This window comes from Choloepus didactylus, chromosome 16, assembly GCF_015220235.1.
Source record: "Choloepus didactylus isolate mChoDid1 chromosome 16, mChoDid1.pri, whole genome shotgun sequence".
In the NCBI taxonomy this organism is placed as follows: Eukaryota; Metazoa; Chordata; class Mammalia; order Pilosa; family Megalonychidae; genus Choloepus; species Choloepus didactylus.
The window spans coordinates 85,237,049-85,251,365 of record NC_051322.1 but is presented as its reverse complement, the minus strand read 5'-3'; positions in this window follow the sequence as shown (position 1 = coordinate 85,251,365).

Below are 14,317 nucleotides of genomic sequence, written 5' to 3'. Positions count from 1 at the left end.
TCCCATTTTCTTCCAAATCAATGTGCAGCATGAAATCTGCCTCTCCAGGGCCAATGCTCTGCCATCTCCAAATAGTGAGGTGGTGGCCAGTTTCCCCAATCTGTGTGGAATGTGATTCCCCAAATCTGAATCTTAGGTGGCAGCCCAGTTCCTGAGCACAAGGCAGAGAGCCTGCTTCCTAATTCTTGGGCACAATGACCCTTTCCATATGCATTGGTTGCTCTATTCTCCTTGCCTGAGATTTCTTGACTCCAGACCACAATTTCCATGATTTTCCTTCAAGAATATTTTCCTTCAATTTGTCCCAGTTCCATTCCCTCCAGTCCAGACTGCCAGTGATTACAGTTATACAGATCTTGCAAAAATTGTTGGCTTGGCATGAAGCATGCAAGGGGTAAAACCATTAGACAATATGACATTCACAAATCCTATCTGATAACCACATCTCCAATCCTGGCTTGTATTGAAATGGTGTTGGTTCCATGTTTGGTTAAATCATGTAGGGCTGTAGCTTCTGAGATCTAACTTTTTGGAAGCCAGAATTTTCCAAACTATCAGTTTCTGTTTTTGTAGTACCTAGGAGTACATTTCTCAGCTTAACTCTCTCTTGCATTTTACTATATGCTGCAAAAGAAACTGGGCTACATCTTTGACATAGTTTGGAGATCTCTGGAGCTATGTATTCCAGGTTGTCACTTTCAAATTCTGCTTTCCATTGGACACCAGGACCCAATCTTGCCAAATTCTCTGCCACTTTGGAACAAAGATCACCTTTCTGCCAGAATGCAACATCATATTCAACATTCTGTTCAAAGTCTCATCAGAGCTTTCTCTAGAGTCCATATCCTACCATCAGTTTCTTCAAAGCCTACTAGGCCTTTTCTATCAAGCTCCTCAAACTCTTCCAGAATCTTCCCCTTATCCATGCAAAAAGCCTTTCCAAAATGTTTGGTATTTGCAAAGGCAACAAAATCCCTCTCATCTGGTAAAAAAATCTATTCCATTATGCTAAACCTGCTGTTTGGAAAAATGTCAGAAATGGATTGGCTTTTATAAAGGGGGTTTATTTGGCTACAAATTCCAATTCTAAAGCCAAAAATGTACCTATGCTATGGTATCAACAAGGGTGTACCTTCACTGAAGAAAGGTTGTTAGCATCCAAAAAACTCTGTTTCTCCAAGGACACATGGATGGCAACTGCTCACTCCCAGGTTGCATTTCTAAATGGCATTCTCCAAAATGTCTCTTGGCTTAACTTCTCATGGAAAACTCTGGGCTAGTATCTCCAAAACATCAGCAAAATTCTGCATTCAGTTGTTGTGTCTAAAATTCTCTCATCAGCAACACTGAGCTCTTTCTGTCTGAGCTCTTATAGGGAGGGCTCCAGGAAACTAATCAAGACCAGTGCTGTATGGATGGGTCCACACCCCCAATGAAATAATCTAAAAAGAGTTATCACCTAGAGCTGGGTGGGTAGGTCACATTTCCATGGAAACAACCAAAGCCAAATTTTCCCACTGAATCAACATTAATAGTTCAGCCCCAGGAAGACTGCATTGAACATGGCTTCTTTGGGGGACATAATAAATCCAAACTGGCACATTCCACACCCTGACCCCAGAAATACATAATCTACCCATGCACAAAATACATTCATCCCATCACATCACAGAAACTTAAATCCTTGTAGTAATAATAGGCAAGTACAAGAGCCCACCAAATTCAGTCACAGGTGTTGTCTTGTCCTAAAGCAAAATTCCCCTCTAGGTGTGGAACTGTGAAACTTAGAACAAGTTATCTGCTGCCAATATACAAAGGAGGGGCAGTCATAGGAAAAAGGTTCACAGTGCCATAGGTAGAAACGAAAGGAAAACAGGGTTCACAGGAACAAAACAGTTTCTAAAACCCTCAGGGAAATCTTCATTATATTGCAACATCTGAGAGTCATTTAAGTAATGATATTGTATCCTTGGGGCTAGAGAGAACAGGAGTCCAACCTATTCCAAAGACTTATGCAGAAGTGTTATTTCTCCAAACACAAGGATGAATGCTCAAACATACCCATGCACTGGGAAGACCACCTTCTACATGGCCCCACCTTCCAAAAACATCAGGGTGCAGCATGGAATCTGCCTCTCCAGGGCAAATATTCCACCCTCTCCAAATAGTGGGGTGGTGGCTAGTTTCTCCCAAATCCCTGTGGAATGTGCTCCCCTCTCTGAGACCTTAGTGGCAGTGCATTTCCTGAGCACTGAGGTGGAAAACCTACACACTAATTCTTGGGCACACTTACCTTTCCATATGAATTGGTTACCCTCCTTATCACCTTGCATGAGATTTCTTGACTCCAGACTCAACTTCCATGATTCCTTAAAGAATATTTTCCTTCAATTTGTCCCAACTGTATTCTTCCAGGGCAGACTGGCAGTGATTCCAGTAACACAGTTCTCAAAAAAAAGTGTACGCTGGGCATGAAGCATACAAGGGTAAAAAACAGACAATAGGATTTTCCATAAATCTTATCTGGATAACATCTCCAATCCTGGATTGTACTGAAATGGTGATTGGGTTCCATGTTTGGTCAAATCCTTATGTAGGGCTCCAGCTTCTGTGGTCTAACTTTTTGAAGCCAGAATATTCCAAGCTATCAGTTTCTGCTTTCTATGCCAAAGAGTTCATTTTTTCAGTGTATTGCTCTCTCCTGCATTTTGTATAAGCTGTAAGAAGAAACCAGGCTACATCTTACAAAAGTAGTTTGAGATCTTGTGCTATGTATCCCAGGTTGCCACTTTCATTCTGCTTTCTATTTGGCACCAGGTCTCAATCTTGCCAAATTCTCTGCCACTTTGAAACAAGGATTGCTTTCTGCAGAATGCAACATCATATTCAACATTTCTGTTCAAAGTCTCATCAGAGCTATCTTCAGAGTTTATATTCCTACCATCAGTTTCTTTGAAGCCATCTAGGCCTTTTCTATCAAGTGCCTCACAATTCTTCCAGAATCTTCCCCTTATCCATGTAAAAAGCCATTCCAAAATGTTTGGTATTTACAAAGTCAGCAAAACCCCTCTTCTTTGGTAACAAAGTCCATTCAAGTTCGCTAATGCTGCTGTTATGCAAAATACCGGAAATGGATTGACTTTTAGAAAGGGGATTTATTTGGCTGCAAATTACCAGTTCTAATGCCATAACAGTGTCCATGCAAATGTATCCACAAGGGTGTACATTCCCTGAAGAAAGGCTGCTGATACCTGTAAAACCTCTCTATGCTCAGAAGACATGTGTTTAGCATGTGCTTGATCCCATTTTCCAGTTAAAATGGGGTTCTCCAAAATATCCCTGGTCGTAGGTTCTTGGCATAAACTCTGGGCTGCTATCTTCTAAGCATCAGCAAAATCTGCTGTCAGCAGCTGCCTCTAAAATGTCTCTCAGCTGCAGCACAGAGCTACTTCTCTCTGAGTTCTTATATGGCTCCAGGAAACTAATCAAGACTGGTGCTATATGGGTGGGACCAACACATTCATGGAGATAATCTAATCAGAGTTACCACCTAGACTAGAGTGGGTTGCACATCATAGAAACAACCAAATCCATATTTTCCCACTTAGTCAACATTAATAGATCAGACCCCACAATATTGCAGTAAACATGGCTTCTCTGTAGACATAATGTATCCAAACTGTGGCATTCCACACCATGGACCCCAGAAAAATATGATCTTTCCATACACCAAATGCATTCATCCCATCCATCACAGCAACTTACATCTTTCAGTAAAAATATGCAAGTACAGGAGGGGCAAGATGGCAGAGTGGTGAGGTGTGTTTTAGTTACCACTCTGGGACAGTTGGTAGAAAGCCAGGAACACCTGGAACAGACACCACAGAGGAATTTGAGCTTGGGCATGCTTCATACAACACTCACAGATGTGCAGAGCAGCTGAGATCAGCAAAGTCTGTGAGTTCTTGTGGCCAGGGAGCCTGCCCCCTCCTGGCCAGGCACAGTCCCAAGGGAGGAGGGGTCTTCAATGCTGGGAACCAGGAGGGAGAACTGTACTGGAGCTCTGAAAATTTCAGGCTCCTGAAAAAAATCTCCAACCATAAAGGGACTGAGACCAGAACTGGAGCAGTCAGCCTGGTGGAGAATCAAGTATTTAAGAATAAACTTACCCAAGGACACAAAAGACATGTTTAAAGAAAACTACAAGAAACTGCTAAAAGAAATTAACCAGAAGCTAAAAACATGGAAGAACCTGCCATGTTCATGGATTGGAAGACTAAATATAATTAAGATGTCAACTCTACCTAAACTGATTTATAGATTCAATGCAATACTAATTAAAATCTCAACAACTTACTTTGCAGAAATAGAAAAACCAATAACCAAATTTATTTGGAAGGGCAAGGTGTCCTGAATAGCCAAAATATCTTGAGAAAGAGGAACAAAGTGGGAGGTGTCACACTACTTGACTTTGAAGCATATTACAATTCTACAGTGTTCAAAACAGCATGGTACTGGCATAAGGACAGAGATACTGACCAATGGAATCAAATTGAGTGTTCAGAAATACACTCTCACATCTACAGACAACTGATCATTGATAAGGCATTCAAGCCAAAGCAAATGGGACAGGGCAGTCTCTTCAATAAATGGTGTTTGGAGAACTGGATATCGATTTCCAAAGGAAGGATATTATATGAAAATTAACTCCAATTAGATCAAAGACCTAAACATAAGTGCTAAGACCATAAGACTCTTAGTAGAAAATGTAGGGCAATATTTAAAGATCTTGTGAAAGTGGTTTCCTAGACCTTACACCTAAAGGGCAAGTAACCAAAAAACAAATAGACAAGTGGGATCTCCTCAAAATCAAGCACTTTTGTACATCAAAGGACTTTGTTAGAAAAATAAAAAGGCAGCCTACACAATGGTACACAATATTTGGAACCATATATCAGATAAGGGTTTAATATCCAGAATATATAAAGCAGTCCTAGAACGCAACAGAAAGGCAAACAACCCAATTAAAAATGGGTAAAAGACATAGACAGACACTTTTCCAAAGAGGAATACAAATGGCTCAAAAACATATGAAAAAATGCTCAACTTCACTGGCTATTAGGGAAATGCAAATCAAAACCACAATGAGATATCATCTGATATCTACCAGAGTGGCCATTACACAAACAACAGAAAATTACAAGTGCTAGAAAGGATGTGGAGAAACAGACAATTATTCATTGCTGGTGGGAATGTAGAATGGTGCAACCACTCTGGAAGACAGTTTGGGGTTTCCTCAGGAAGCTAAGTATAGATCTGCCATATGACCCAGCTATTCCATTGGTAGGTATATACTCAAAGGAACTGAAAGTTAAGACACATACAGACATTTGTAAACTGATGTTTATTGTGGCATTATTCATGATTGCCAAGAGATGGAAACAGCCCAAATGTCCAACAACAGATGAGTGGATAAACAAACTGTGGTATATACACATGATGGACTATCATGCAGCTGTAAGATAGAACAAAGACATGAAAATATAATAAATTGGATGAACCTTGAGGACATTATGTTGAGTGAAGTTAGCCAGAAATAAAAGGACAAATACTGTAATGACACTAATATGAACTAACATTAAGGAGCAAATTTTGAGAGTTAAAAGCTGATAAAAGAGGCTACCAGGAACTAGAAAGAGAGTAGAGATTGGGCATTTGATGCTGAAGGACTACAGAATATTCAGCAGGATTGATTGTATATATCCAGAAAAAGATATCATAATAATGTGTGAAGGTAGCACATTTTAAATATACTGAACAAAAATATCTGTGAGTGAAGCTGAAGGTGGGGCTAGGGGAGTGTATGACACCAGAGGTAATGATGGATGATGGAGATGGACTGTGTAACTTGGCAAAAACTGGAGTGGCCAATGACTTGCTAAATGTAGAAATATAAAATGTTTTTACCTGTGGTAGAACAAATGAAGGTCAACCTTGCTGAGTGTTGTAAAAGGGATGGTACTGGGGAAAGAAACATAGCCAAAGCACACTGGAGTCTGTAATTGGCAGTGACATTGTAATGTGCTTCCACTGGATGTGGCAAAGGCAATGTAGCAAAGTTGAGTGTATACAAGAGGGGGATGTGGGGGAGGTATATGGGATTCTTGGTCATGGTGTTGTTTTCTGTCCTTACTATTATATTGTATGGCATTTTATTTTTCTTTTTACTATCATTTTATTATTCACCGAAAAGCTCTTTTCTTACTAATCAATATGTTCAAGTGCTGATTGTGGTGATAAATCTAAATATATGATGATACCATCAACAACTAACTCTACACTGTGGATAATTGTATGGTATGTGAATAGATCTCTATAAAATTATAGGAAAAAAACATAAATATGGGTAAAAGTGCTGGAGAAAACATTGAGGGAGGGATGTGCTCATTTAAGGTTGATGGGGAAGTGGAATGATGTAGTCTTTCTGGAGGTCAATGTGTGGTTCCACAGGAAGCTGGGTGTGTGGGGGCCATGAGGTCCTGCAGCCTCATTATGGAGTGTGTAATTGGAGAAGCTGAGAGTGGGGATGGATGGACATTTGCACACTGGTATTTTAATATTCTTTCAATAGTAATAAATGTACTGTACCAATACTGAGTCAGTAATGGAGGGGGATGTTCAGGGGTATGGGAGGATTTGAGTTTTCTTTTTTTGTGTCTTTATTTTTCTGGAGTAATGAAAATGTACTAAAAATTGAAAAAAATGTAATTGTGGTGATGGATGCACATCTGTATGATGGTACCATGGGCAAGTGATTGCGCACTTTGGCTCTTTGGATAATTGTATGGTATGTGAACAATCTCAATAAAATTAAATTAAAAAGGAAAAAGAAGAGCCACATAGGCCATGATGCTAGCTGCATCTGAGAGACACATTTTGAAGATAGCCACTAGGATCTTACACTGACATTTTGGGGAATGCCATTTTGAAATGCAACCTGGGAGCAAGCAGATGCCAGCCACATGCCTTCCCAGCTAACAGGTTTTCAGACACCATGGTCAACCTTCAGTGAAGGTACTCTGTTGTTGATACCTTACTCTGGATAATTTATGGACTTAAGGCTGTAACTTTGTAACCAAATAAACTTCCTTTATAGAAGCTAAAATAAAAGAATATAACATTATGAAATGTTCAGAATTGTTTTAAATGGATATTGTAAAACTTAGACCATTTATTTATTTGCAGATTGGCAGGTAGCAGGGGGATCACTGCACAGTAAAGTTTACCTGGGGTAAGTAGAATATTGCATAGGTGCTCTCATCCCATACAATATAAAATCAAATTTTATTCACTTTAATGCATAAACTTGAAGAAGGCAATTTTCAAACTGAAGAATCATTATGGTAATTTTTCATTTTTTTATCCATACTTCCTTATAATATTTAAAAAAAGTTAATCAATGTTTCAAAATATTCAGATGTGAATAATATGGTGTGTGGATGAATCACAAACAAATGCTTTATACTCTTTCATTAATGCTATGAGAAATCACTGGAATTACACCCAAAATATAAGGGGATCATATACATATTTTATTTTTATGACAAAGATTCATTTACTCACATTGTATCACTTGAATATAAAGCACAGAAGTTAGCAAAGAGAAGATAAGTTGATATTTGTTCTAATTATTAATGAAATATCAACAGATAATAAAATATCCAATTCTTAAGATAAATAGAATCCATCATAATTAAATTATTTACATCATTTAAGTTAGTATTCTGTATATGAAAATTTCTCTGCAAGGAGAGCCCTCTGGTCCCTCACTGTTTGGCTGTCACCAGTTTCACTAAGTGCTGTCATCCAATCAGTCTGCACGTTCATTAACAATTATCCATTCTGCTTAAAACTTCTGGGAGTGAGTTTTTTCAATTCAGTGAACAATATAGAATACATTAGTATCATTTTTTGAATACTATCTCATCAGTATTTTCTATTCCAATTTTATAAAAAAAATAGAGCAGGAAATTGAAGAGACTCAGGCAAGATGGTGGCATAGAGAGGAGGGGAAGCTAAGTAGTCCCCCTGGAACAACTACAGAAAACCAGAAACAACTAGTAAATAATCCAGAATAGCTGTGGGGGAACAAACGAGACCATCCATTCATCATACACCAGCCCGAATTGGGAGGAATGCCCGAGAACACAGCATAAAATCTGTAAATAAAACCTGCGGAACCAGGTCGGGAGACCCCCCTCCCCCATAGCCTGAGCTGCAGAGACGCGTGGTGCCAGAGAGAAGCTCTCTCCCAGCAAGCGAATATAGCTCAGCTGAGCTCCAAATGGGGTTTTAAGTACCGAGTGTGAACTGCTCACTGCAGGTACGCAGCCTCAAAAAAACAGACAGAGGCTTTGGGTGATGACTGACCTGGGAGAGCTGGAGGGTTTCCTTGGACTGGGTCTGAAGGTAACTATCTGTTTCTTTTTCGGCTCAGTGGAGAAAGCCCCAGTCATTTTCAGTTTCCGGGAAGGGTGGAGACAGCATAAGCAGACAGTGAGACCATTGAAATGCTAATGACCTCCACCTGAGGGGTCTGTCTTCTCTAGGAGGAAAGGGTTGGGGCCCTTTCCATTCAGAACCAGACCCCAGAGCCTGGGGGAACATGGCCATACCTCCTCACACCAGTCAAGAATTATAGGCTAACAGGCGTCACCTGCTGGGCAGAAAAGCACAGTGACCCAAGGCATCAAAGGGTGGAGCAATTTTCTAAGACACACTGAATATTTCTTCCCTCTGGGACCTGAGCCTGTTCTGGTCTGGGAAAACCTGATTTGGATAACCAAGGAAACCATGCCTAGACAACAGAAAATTACAACCTACACTAAGAAAAACAAAGTTATGGCCCAGTCAAAGGAACAAAAGTACACTTCAACTGAGATACAGGAATTTAAACAACTAATGCTAAATCAATTCAAAAAGTTAGAGAAGATATTGCAAAAGAGATAGAGGCTGTAAGAAAGCACTGGACATGTATACGGCAGAAATCAAAAGCTCAAAAAACCTACTAGTAGAATCTATGGAAATGAAAGGCACAACACAAGAGATGAAAGACACAATGGAAACATACAACAGCAGATCTCAAGAGGCAGAAGAAAACACTCAGGAACTGGAGAACAAAACACCTGAAAGCCTACATGCAAAGGAGCAGATGGAGAAAAGAATAAAAAATATGAGCAACGTCTCCGGGAACTCAAGGATGAAACAAAGTACAATAATGTATGTATCATTAGTGTCCCAGAAGGAGAAGAGAAGGGAAAGGGGGCAGAAGCAATAATAGAGGAAATAATTAATGAAAATTTCCCATCTTTTATGAAAGACATAAAATTACAGATCCAAGAAGCGCAGTGTACTCCAACAGAAGAGATCTGAAGAGGCCTACGCCAAGACATTTAATAATCAGATTATCAAATGTCAAAGACAAAGAGAGAATCCTGAAAGCAGCAAGAGAAAAGCAATCCATTACATACAAAGGAAGCTTCATAAGACTATGTGCGGATCTCTCAGCAGAAACCATGGAGGCAAGAAGGAAGTGGTGTGATATATTTAAGATACTGAAAGAGAAAAACCACCAACCAAGAATCCTGTATCCAGCAAAGCTGTCCTTCAAATATGAGGGAGAGCTCAAAATATTTTCTGACAAAGAGACAATGAGAGACTTTGTGAACAAGACACCTGCCCTACAGGAAATACTAAAGGGAGCACTACAGGGTGATAGAAGACAGGAGTGTGTGGTTTGGAACACAATTTTGGGAGATGGTAGCACAACAATGTAAGTACACTGAACAAAGGTAACTGAATATGGTTGAGAGAGGAAGATGGGGACCATGTGAGACACCACAAGAAAGGAGGAAAGATGTCTGGGACTGTGTAACTTGGTGAAATCTAGAGTATTCAACAATTGTGATAAAATGTACAAATATGTTCTTTTACGAGGGAGAGCAAGCAAATGTCAACCTTGCAAGGTGTTAAAAATGGGGAGGCATTGGGGGAGGGATGCAATCAGCATAAACTAGAGACTGTAACTAATAGAATCATTGTATTATGCTTCCTTTAATGTAACAAAGGTGATATACCAAGGTGAATGCAGATAAGAGGGGGGGATAGGGGAGGCATGTTAGACACTTGACATTGGTGGTATTGTCTGATTCTTTATTCTACTTTGATTTAAGGTTATTTTTCCTTTTGCTGCTTCCTAGTTGTCATTTTTTTGTTTCCTCTTTCTTTTGCCTCTCTACCTTCTTTGACTCTCCCTCCTGCCTTGTGGAAGAAATGTAGATGCTCTTGCTTAGTATGAGCAGAATGTTCAATTAGGATGAACTTAAATGTTTGGAAATGAACAGGGGTGTTGGTAGCAAGATGTGAGAATAACTAACAGCACCGAATGGTGTGTGAATGAGGTGGAAAGGGGAAGCTCAGAGTCATATATGTCACCAGAAGGAAAGTTGGAGGTCAAAAGATGGAAATGTATAAAACTGAATCCTATGGTGGGCAATGTCCATGATCAACTGTACAAATACTAGAAATCACTTCATGAACCAGAACAAATGTATGAAAATACAATTAGAAGTTAATAATAGAGGGGCATATAGGGAAGAACTATATACCTATTACAAACTATATACTACAGTTAGTAGTATTTCAACATTTTTTCATAAACAGTAACAAACGTACTATATCAATACTAGGAGTCAACAATTGAGGGGGGTTGGTTAGGGATAGGGGAGGTTTAGAGTTTCCTTTTCTTTTTTTCTTTTTTCATCTTTCACTTTATTTCTTGTCTGGAGTAATGAAAAGTTTCTAAAAATTGAACAAAAATTAAGTGTGATGGATGCACAGCTGTATGAGGGTACCCAGGGGCAAGGGATTGTACACTTTGGATCTTTGGATAATTGTATGGCACCTGAACAATCTCAATAAAAATGAAAAAAAAAAAAGACAAAAAAATAGAGCAGGAGAGAAGTGGGGTGATTCATGGAGGGGGATGAAGAGTAGGAAAAGAAGAGAAAGACATAAAACATTCACAATACTGTTTTTTTCTTACACTGGAGAGGCAAGGCAGGACTTCTGTTAAAGATCCAGTCATGTTTTAGGTGCAGACAAGGATGAGTGGGCACCTAGGATGATGAAGACCATGACAGGAATCATTCTGTTTTATAACCAGGCCATCATTGTTCAGTTTTATTTTAAAATGTATGGAAGCAATGATACTAGAGAAAACCCCTGAGTATGTAACACTTGGCATAAAATGAAGCAATCAACACAAGTACACATTCACCAAAAGAAGGCCAATGGCATCAGGAAAAACTTTGTTAGCTGGAAAGGCATGGGGCTGCCATCTGCTGATCCCAGGTCATGTTCCAGCTCCACTCTTGGCTCCTGTATGTTCTTTAAGATACATCTTCAAAGTATATCACTTGGCTCCAGATGCACTGAGTTCCTTCTGTTTTTCAGCTCTTTTATATGGCTCCAGTCATTTAATTAAGACACATGCTGAATGGGAGGGGTAAATACCTCCATGGAAATGATCCAATCAAAGGTCTGTCCCACAGTTGATTGAGTCAGAAATATGGAAATACATGGAAACACTCAATTATTAGGTTCCAACCAAACCAATCCTAATACAAGATTGCATCAAAGAACATGGTGTTTTGGGGACATAATATATCCAAACTAGCACAGTCATCAAAATCGTTTTTTGAACCTAAACAAAGATTATGATATTCATGGACACTCTGAACCAGGACCAGCAACCTGCAAAGACCACATACTATATATGAGATGATTCAAATGAAAAGGCTATGCTTTGAATAAAATAATCAAATATGTGGCTGATTTGCCCCCTCCTCTCCCTGAAAGCATGTCCTATTCTTACTCTGGACCTTTTCACCTAATCCCCCTGAAGACAAGCAGAACTTAGAATAAGGAGACCAGACTGAAATATAAGCTTTTCCAGAGCACCATGGGCTTGGGCAAGTAAACCTCACATCCAATGATTTTTGCACTCTTTATTACCCAAAACAATGTTTTAGAGTTTTCCATGCATTTTGCATGTATTTGTTATGTTTTATCCTTATTTTTTTTGTTTCTGATTCCCTGCAAAGTTACTTTTACATTTCTTTTTCCAAATATGTTTCCTAGTATATAAATAATAAAATAGATTTTTCTATTAAAAAGAGGAATAACATTTGGGGCATCTTTTACAATATTAAGAGTTGCCAGTACAATTCAATACAATAAACACACCCATTTCTGGAAATAGCTTGCCATGCAATGATTCTGTAGGAATATATGCACATCCTTGAAGACCAGAGTGGCCTGGAAGGAATGGAGATCCAGGCTGTTGACAGATACAGATTGAATTTGTTCCCAAGGTTGTATCAGTAAACAGGCAAACTAGAAAGGTGAAGTGGGAGAAATACACCATTCCCATGATTTCATGTAAAAAGAATGGCTACCTTAACTACAAGGTCAGCACACCAAGACATTCTTAAAAGCATTTTTTTCCTTATAAAGTTTCTATCTGATTGTGGTATCAGAGTGCAACTGGCAAAATAAAACGAGCTGGGGAATTGTTCCTCATTTACTTTCCAGAAGAGATTGCATAGAATTGATAGTACATCAATGTTAATTACATATTGGGTAGAATTCACCAGTGAAACCATCTGGGCCTGAAGTTTTCTTTTCTGGAATGTTTTTCACTACAAATTGAGTGTCCTCAACCAATACAGGTCTATTCACTGTTTCCTCAGTGAACTTTGGCAGTTTCTACCTTCAAATTAATTTGTCTATTTCTTCTAAGTTGTTAACTATAGGCCATGAAATTGAGGTTTCTAAATGATCCTTGAGACCCCCATGACTGAGGCCAAGATACCCTACCCATGGGAACCATTCTGGGCCACTGGCCCCTAACCCTCAGCACCTGCCCTCAAACCATGCACACAAGGTGAGTGCCTGGCAAGGATAACAGAAGCTTTCACTACCCTCCCCATCATGACTGATTTGAGACAAGGGAACATCCCTTCCCTTGGCACATGGGAACCACACTCCAGGCTTCTCATTTACTCCAGACCCCAGGACACAAGACCCACCCAGCCAGCCTCACACCCCTTTGAGGATGATGGTGGTGTGTGGGTGGGGAGTGCTCTCAGGAAACCTAGTGGCTCCATGAGCTGCCTCTGCATGGCCATTCTGCAGACAGTGCAAAGGGAAACCATCAAGCAGCCTGGGAAAAAGAGAAACAGATGCAACACAGGGTCCCATAAGTCTTCCTGCAGTGGCTGGCAGATCCAGATGGAAGGCACCCAAGAGAGACCATGGTGGAGTCCACGGTGGCAGCGCCACACATCTAGGGCCACCTTGGCTGATTCCCATCAGCAGGGCAGTGCCTTCCACTCTGGGACCAGTGCTAGCATGAGCTCCTGGCTCAGTTCACCAGAGTCTCTTTTCATGAGTCATCTTTCCTTGGGAACTGGCCAGCAACTGACCCAGAATGACCATGTCCATGTCCTTAGGTGTGGGATCCAGCCCATCTGGCAGCACCCTAGGCTCCCTAGCCTGTTGGTATGGGAGGGGAGAGGAATGAGTCACTGGCTCTCAGGCTCCTTAGTGGCAAGTGGGTGGAGCCAGGCTGACCAAAGGGACCAGGGAGTTACTCTAGCCATTGGGAGGTTTGTGGAGGGACAGCTCAGGCCTGGGAGATCTGAGAAGTATACTCTGTCCCCACCCACAATTGATACCCTACTGGGAGTAGGAACCCAGTAGGATGCCTTTGGCAAGTCTTGGAAACAGAGCCCATCATCTTCCCATGACCCTGGGCCACATCTTTCTGGAGCTTTGTGACCACCTGGGTCAGAATTCTCAGTAGCCTGGAGGCCTAGTGGATGTGGTGCCAGGTGGGGGTGGGAGGGGAAGAGTGAGTGCTAGAGGAGTTCTGGGGTGGCCAGGCAGGACCCACCACAAGGCTGCCAAAGACAAGTGCACGGCACCCTCTGTGCTCCAAGGGCCTTAGCAGGGAACCTGCCCACAGGCTGCCCAGGAGCCTGAAGTGTGTATGACACTCCACCCACTTTCCTGCAGAGATACAGCCACCAGTGCAGGGAGTGTGTGTGGCATGAAAGCAGGTCTCAGGCTTTCTCCTCACCCTGGTCTGCCCTGGTGCCCTATGTCCAGTCCACTACTCTTGCAAGGCAGAGCCAGATGAGCAGGGTCACAGCTTTCTGCCCCACAGTTAGGGGACTGGAGAAAGCAGATTCTG